The sequence below is a fragment of the Rattus norvegicus genome, chromosome X (genome assembly GCF_036323735.1).
Source record: "Rattus norvegicus strain BN/NHsdMcwi chromosome X, GRCr8, whole genome shotgun sequence".
NCBI lineage: Eukaryota > Metazoa > Chordata > Mammalia > Rodentia > Muridae > Rattus > Rattus norvegicus.
Genome location: NC_086039.1, coordinates 77,349,706 through 77,357,644, shown reverse-complemented (window position 1 = coordinate 77,357,644; position 7,939 = coordinate 77,349,706). Strand labels below are relative to the sequence as shown.

The 7,939-nt window shown below is 45.9% G+C and overlaps 1 pseudogene; it reads right to left on the bottom strand.

Annotated features, from left to right (window-relative positions):
• Window positions 1–1,848: 1,848 nt before the first annotated feature.
• Window positions 1,849–6,474, bottom strand: LOC134484193 (igE-binding protein-like; annotated as a pseudogene).
• Between the last annotated feature and the right edge of the window lie 1,465 nt (window positions 6,475–7,939).

The following is a 7,939-nucleotide window of genomic DNA, read 5'->3' as shown; positions in this document are numbered from 1 at the left end:
ACATTCCCTTAAACTGGAGATCCAACCTTTGCAGGACCAAGGGCTTCTCCTTACATTGGTGTGCAGCAAGGCCATTCTTTGCTACATATGCAGTTGGAGACATGGGTCCGCCCATGTATAGTCACTGGGTAGTGGTTTGGTCCCTGGGCAGCTCTGGTTGGTTGGCATTGTTGTTCTTATGGGGTTGCAAGCCCCTTCAGCTCTTTCAATTCTTTCTCTAAATCCTCCAACAGGGGTCACATTCTCATTTCAGTGCTCTGCTCCTAGCATTCGCCTCTGTATTTGACATACTCTGGCTGTGTCTCTCAGGAGACATCTATACCTGGTTCTTCTCAGCATGCACTTCTTAGCTTTATCAATCTTATCTACTCTTGGTGACTGTATATATATATATATATATATATATATATATATATATATATATATATATATATATATATATATATATATGGGGCAAGTGTGGGACAGGCTCTGAATGACCATTCCTTCAGTCTCCGCTCCAAACTTTGCCTCCCTATCCCCTCCTATGAATAATTTTGTATCCCCTTTTAAGGAGGAGTGAAGCATTCACACTTTGTTCATCCTTTTCTTGAGCTTCATGTGGTCTGTGTATTGTATCATGGGTGATTCAAACTTTTGGGCAATATCCACTTATCAGTGAATGCATACCATTTATTTTTTTGTGATTGGGTTATGTCCCTCGCGCTCCTTCTCGCCAGCAAGAAAACACGCGTGGACATAGGAATCCTAGCTGTGACCAAACTTTATTGATATCTTAAGGAGGAAGCCCTACGCACCGTCATGGCGTGCTTATATACACCCTAGCGCGGCGCATCCACACCTGATTGGTCGCTTACTCATGATCTCATCAGGCACGCCCCAGAGTGGGCAAAGACCTGGCACGAAGGCACTCTTGCACATGCGCACACAGTTAACTTCCTGAAAGGAAGTCGGCTGGCGCAGCGAAGGCTGGCGCCATCTTGTCTAGCTCGGCCTTCCACGTGGGACGCAGTGGAAGCCAGCGCCATCTAGTGGTGGCGAATGTTATTGCGGCCCTCTACATCTCCCCCTTATCATTTTATTAATTAATAACAGTAAATTATTATCTAGGCCGGTCTAGGTCCCTGTAGTTACGTCCATCTGCTGTGGCTCCTGTCTTAGGTCATTCCTCTATGTCACAGCCTTATCCGTCGAAGGGTAACCCTATCGCCACCGGGCCCTGTGTCTTAGATTGGTCTGTGCATGAGGAAAGTTGCCTGTCTCTGGATACCGCAGTGCTGTGTGACAGTAACTGTTAATGACCTAGGGCGAACTCTAAAAAGAGGCCAGCCAGAAGGTGAGTTAGTGGGGAGATCGTGATCACCCTATCGCGTGCAATGAGGAAACCTCAGCGATGTAGAAGGGCTGATCAAAGAATCATTGAGTCTCTCTCATCCCAGTGCAATGGATCCACAGATCCATGGGGTGCAAGAGCAGAGAACTCAGATACCGACTAATTTTTGAAGATAGATAACCAAATTTTAGGGGAGGCCCCTTGTTCAAATGGCCACAAGTGCTTGAGTGATAATGGCCTTGTCACGTTTCTGTTGAGATTTGAGTTTGCAAACCAACCATAGCATGAATACTAATCCACAGCATTGGGCTGCACAAAACAGAGCCACCCCCACCCATTCTTAGAAGTACTAGGAATCCAAATCCAAAGAGGCAGTGGGAGGGCTAGAGGTAGTTTCCAAGGGATCCATCCGGGAGTCATTTCTAGGCGTCAGAATTCTCCGTGTCAGTCGTTCCAGTAGCCAGAATGGGTTGTCTTCTTCCTATAGGAAAACACAAACCGCTCTCTGGACCTTATTAAAATAGGATCTGGGCCTTTCCATAGACCAGTCAAAACATCTTTCCATTTTACCATCTCTTTTGGTCTGTCAGGCTCTGAATAATGACGTTCGGCTGCAGTATGGCCTTAGGCATCAAGATTTAAAAAATTAAGGGTGAAGAGTGCCATGGAAACAGCTACTCTTGGTACTGAGGGTAGAGCCTCCTCGACTCCCCCTTTTTGTTAATTAAATAGGATTTGAGAGTGCGATGGGCATGTTCTATAATGCCCTGTCCCTGAGGATTATACGTGAGACCAGTCAGATGAGTCACCTCCATCTGGTGGCAGAATTGTTGAAATTTTTGAGAAGTATAAGCTGGTCCATTGTCTGTCTTAAGGAGTTTGGGTTTACCCCAAGCGCTCCATGCCTCGAGGCAATGTTGAATTGCATGTGAGGCCTTTTCTCCTGTTAGAGGTGTAGCAAACATAATGTCAGAGCATGTATCAATAGAAACATGCAGATACTGAAGTTTTCCAAAAGAAGGGATATGAGTAACATCCATTTGCCAAACCTGTAGTGGTCGGATTCCTCATGGGTTAACTCCCACATGTGATACAGGCAGGAAGTGACAACAATTTTGACATTGGGTAACTATCTCTCTAGCTTCTTTTCTAGTCAAAGCAAATCGGTGGCGTAAAGTTTCAGCCGTCACATGAAATTGTCTGTGAAATTCTTTTGCTACATCTAATTGAGGGGACAAGGCAACTGTAATCACTCTTGTAGCTTTGTCCGCTAGGTAATTCTGCGGGACATTGGCCCAGGAAGGCCCGAGTGAGCTCTAATATGTGTTATGAATACAGGGGATCTCCGGCTGAGAAGGGTAGATTGAATTTGTTGAAAAATTTGAGCAAGTTTGCTGGAAGGCCTGATTAATCCAGCCACCTCAAGAACCTTAACTGCATTAACCACATAAGAGGAATCTGACACAATGTTAAGCGGGCCTGGGAAGGTCTTGAGGACCTCTAGCACCACTAAACATTTTACAACTTGAGGTGAGGTTTCATTATACTACTTAGATACTACCTTATTATTGACCACATAAGCACCTATACCAGTTTTTGACCCATCTGTATACACTACAACCCCATCAACAAGTGGTTTCTGAGACATTATGTGTGGGAACACAATGGCTTGGCTTAAAGCAAATTGTAGGATCGGGTGTTTTGGATAATGATTATCAATCTGTCTAGCAAAGGAAGTAACTAACACTGCCCAAGCATTTGAGGTAGCAGCTAATGTTTGAACCTGAATGGCTGTATATGGTACTATCAAGGTTTTGGGTTCTTTCCCAAAATGAGTAATAGCTGTCTTCAACCCGCGGAGTGCAAGCTGAGCAACCGCATCGGGATACCAGTCAATAATCTTAGCAGGAGATGCATTGTGATGGATCCATAATAAAGGCCCATCCTGCCACAAGACAGCTGTTGGCAATTGCATAGTTTTGAAAACACACAAGTCAAAAGGCTTGGTCTCATCAATGCGCTGCAATTGAGCATCCTGTAAGGCTTTTTTTTTTTTTTTTTTTTTTTTGGTTCTTTTTTTCAGAGCTGGGGACCGAACCCAGGGCCTTGCGCTTCCTAGGCAAGCGCTCTATCACTGAGCTAAATCCCCAACCCCTGTAAGGCTTTTTCTACAACTTGTAAGGCCTGGTTTGCGGCTGGCGTCAATGCTCTCGGAGAGGAGATATGAGAGTCCCCTTCCAAAATATCAAATAAAGGTTTCAACTCAGCAAAGGAAACCTTTAAAAATGGTCTCAGCCAATTTATATCTCCCAATAATTTTTGGAAATCATTTAAGGTATGTAAATGATCTCTGCGAATCTCTAATTTCTGGGGAACTATTTTTTTAGGATAAATGACCGATCCCAGAAATGAGCCAATTTCTGTAATTTGAACCTTTTCTGCAGCGACTTGTAGTCCCCATTGTCCCAATGTTTTGATTAAGATGGGATATGAGGTCTGTAAGGTTGTTAAATCTTTATCACACACTAAGATATCATCCATGTAATGAGCCAGCAACAAAGATGGAAATTGTTTCCTTATAGGTTCAAGGGCTCGTTGCACATATAGTTGGCAAATAGTGGGGCTATTGGCCATGCCTTGAGGCAGGACCTTCCACTGAAATCTCTTATCAGGTTCAAGATGATTAATAGCTGGTATAGTAAATGTAAACCTCTGTCTGTCTTGTGGACACAAGGGGATGGAAAAGAAACAATCCTTAATGTCTATAATTATTATCTTCCATTGCTTAGGTAAGGCGGAGAGTAAGGGTAGGCCTCGTTGGATCGAGCCAAATAAACGCATCTGTGCATTAATGGCTCTCAAATCATGGAGAAGTCTCCATTTTCCTGATTTTTTCTTTATCACAAAAATAGGAGTATTCCATGGTGAAATGGGCGGTTCTAAATGACCAAGCTGTAATTGTTCATTAACCAATTTAGTGGCAGCTTCTAATTTTTCAGAGGATAGATGCCATTGAGGAACCCATATTGTCTCCTCCGTGAGCCAGGGTATGGGCATAGAACCCTCAATGGCACCTAGGAAAAACCCAGGCCCTGCCTTCCTATATTACCTTCTTGTGGGACCAGTTCTAATTTTCCTTGTTCCTTTTTTCCTAATCTCTTCCCTTCCTCGTAGCCCATTCTCTTAATAATCTCGACAGCTTGTCGAGAGTACTCGTTGGTCAATGTCAGACCTAGACCCTGTAAGACATCCCTCCCCCAAATGTTAACAGGAAGAGGGAGGACATAAGGAGTAAACCTTCCTGATTGGCCTTCTGGAGCATGCCAGATCAAGGAGCGTGAGCTGATAGTGGGGCTGGCCTCATACCCGAGTCCTTGTAAGGAATGGGATGATTGAGTGACAGGCCATGCCTTAGGCCACCACTTAGAGGAGATAATGCTCTTATCAGCCCCTGTATCTAGAATTCCCGTAAAAGTTTTCCCTTCTATATTAAACTCTAAAGAGGGTCTGGAATTAAGGTCCATCATTAAATAAGCAGAATCAGTCCCGGAAAGAGCCAAACTTTGCGGTGCCTCTAGGGACCCTGGAAGAAGGAAAATGATCATGTAAGCTTGGAAGAATAATCAACTGAGCAATCCTGTCACCTGGGGAAATGGAAAAAACGCCTTGAGGGCAAGAGCAGAGAACTTGAAGTTCTCCTGTGTAATCTTGAACTATTATTCCAGGGTGAACAATAAGTCCCTTTAAGGTTAAGGAGGACCGTCCCATAATAAGGCTGACCCTTCCCACGGGTAGGGGGCCTTTGTAGTCAGTGGGGACAGGTTGTACACCCATCAGTGGCATTAATATGAATTGGGTGGTGGAACAGAGGTCCACTCCTGTTGAGCCTCTTGTGGCTCTGCGAACCGTGGTGTACGTCTGTTGTAAGCTGGAGTCCCATATGTTTTGGGGCCCTGAGACCTGGGGCCCAGATACCCGTTTTTTGGAGTGTTTACACCCCCTTCTGCCTGGGGAGACCCGGGCTGAATAAGCCTGCCTCTGATATCTTTAACTGAGCGACACTCACTAGCCCAATGATAGCCTTTCCCACACTTAGTACACAGTCCTGGTGCTCTCTTCCTTGTGCGGGCTTGACACTCCTTTTTCAAATGTCCTGGTTTGCCACAGTTATAGCAGACCCTGCAATCACCTGTACCTGAGCACTTTTGGCCCTGTAGGATAGCAGCCGCGAGGCCGGCATTAGTAAGCGGACCTCCAAGTTCTCGGCAAACTCTCAGCCAGTCCTGTAATCCTTTGCTCTTCCTAGGTGTAATAGCTGCTCTTCATACCTGTGTGGCTTGCTCATAGACCAACTGTTCCACTAAAGGCATTGCCTGTTCAGGGTCTCCAAAGATCTTGTCGGCTGTCTCTGTCATCCTAGCCACGAAGTCTGAGAATGGTTCCTGGGGGGCTTGTATGATTCTCGTTAAGTGTCCCCCGGACTCTCCCTTCTTGGAAAGTGCCTTCCACGCCTTAACGGCGGCAGCAGAAATTTGAGCGTATGCTCCCCAGTCATAGTTAGTTTGATTATTGGCATATTGCCCTTGTCCTGTTAGCATATAAAGCGTCCAGTCTCTCTGATTGCCTTCAGCAGTGGCATTGACTTTGGCCTGTGCCTGAGAGGCGTCATACCACAAGGCTTTCCATTCCATATATTGTCCCATATTAGGGAGCGCAGCCTTCACTGTTGTCTGCCAGTCTCCTGGAGTCATGGCCAAAGTAGCAAGCCTTTCAACTTGAGCAATAGTAAAATTGGCACTAACTCCATAGTTACAGACCGACTCGGCAAGTTCCTTAATTTGAACATATTCTACTGGTGCATGAACACGGCCTCCATCGGCGGCCTCAAACACCGGGAATGCCTGCTGTATCTTTTTCTGTTCCTCTTTAGTGAGGAAGGAATCTGAGTGAAATCTCTCCATATAAGACGGAGGGGCGCTGGGGCTTATAGGCTGGGAAACCGCATGGTTTCCACCTCCCACTTCCTTTTGTTTACCCAAGCTGTTAGCTCATTGTTCATCTGGGTAGTATCCTTCTTTTTCACAGCGAGCTGCCTCATCTTCTAAATTGTCTCCCTCAGAGGAGCTAAGCTCGTCTGTCTCTGAGCTATCAAGCTCTGAAGTCTTTGAATCCTTTACCGGATAAAGACTTCTCCTTTTCAAGACCTTTTTCTCCCTTCTCCGTTTTATCTCCCCCGGGGCGTTTTTTCCCCACTCTCTCTCTTCCGCATTGGAAGGGCCTTTTTTCTTAGGTGCACCTCTTCTCTTTGAACTCTTTAATTCCTTATCTAACCCTGTTTCTGACATGCCGCCTTGCCCTTCCCCCAACGCTCTCCGCTTTGCTGTTACAGCTGGGCAGCTCCCACATGACCTCTGACGCCGTTTGGCGGTAACTAGAAACTCAAAGGTCAATAGAAAAAGCCCGAGGGCTGCCAGAGCAACCATAGCGGCTCCTGCTACATCCGGCAAAGGAGTGAGATGGAACAGCTCAAGGCTAAACATGGTATCTCAGAGTCTCACCCGCGTTCCACAGCTTCTGGATCACTTCCGTGAAACGGAGGCCCTCCTCGGCGCCTGGTGATAGTGTGGCTTTTGTCCCGGGTTCTCGGCACAAAATGTCCCTCGCTCTCCTTCTCGCCAGCAAGAAAACACGCGTGGACATAGGAATCCTAGCTGTGACCAAACTTTATTGATATCTTAAAGAAGAAGCCCTGCGCGCCGGCATGGCGCGCTTATATACACCCTAGCGCGGTGCATCCACACCTGATTGGTCGCTTACTCATGATCTCATCAGGCACGCCCCGGAGTGGGCAAAGACCTGGCACGAAGGCACTCTTGCACATGCGCACACAGTTAACTTCCTGAAAGGAAGTCGGCTGGCGCGGCGAAGGCCGGCACCATCTTGTCTAGCTCGGCCTTCCACGTGGGGCACAGTGGAAGCCAGCGCCATCTAGTGGTGGCGAATGTTATTGCGGCCTTCTACAGGGTTACCTCACACAGGATGATATTTTCTAGTTCCATCCATTTGCCTATGAATTTCATGAAGTCATTGTTTTTGATAGCTGAGTAGTATTCCATTGTGTAGATGTACCACATTTTCTGTATCCATTCCTCTGTTGAAGGGCATCTGGGTTCTTTCCAGATTCTGGCTATTATAAATAAGGCTGTTATAATGGAGCATGTGTCTTTGTTGTATATTGGAATATCTTTTGGGTATATGCCCAGGAGAGGTCTAACTGGGTCCTCAGGAAGTGGAATGTCCAATATTCTGAGGAATATCCAGACTGATTTCCAGAGTGTTTGTACCAGTTTGCAATCCCACCAACAATGGAGAAGGGTTCCTCTTGCTGCATATCTATGCCAGCATCTGCTGTCACCTGAGTTTTTCATCTTAGCCATTCTGACTGGTATAAGGTGGAATCTCAGCGTTGTTTTGATTTGCATTTCCCTGATGACTAAGGATGTTGAACATTTTTTAGGTACTTCTCAGGCATTTGATATTCCTCAGCTGAGAATTTTCAGTTTAGCCCTGTACCCCATTTTTAATGTCGTTATTTGGCTCTCTGGA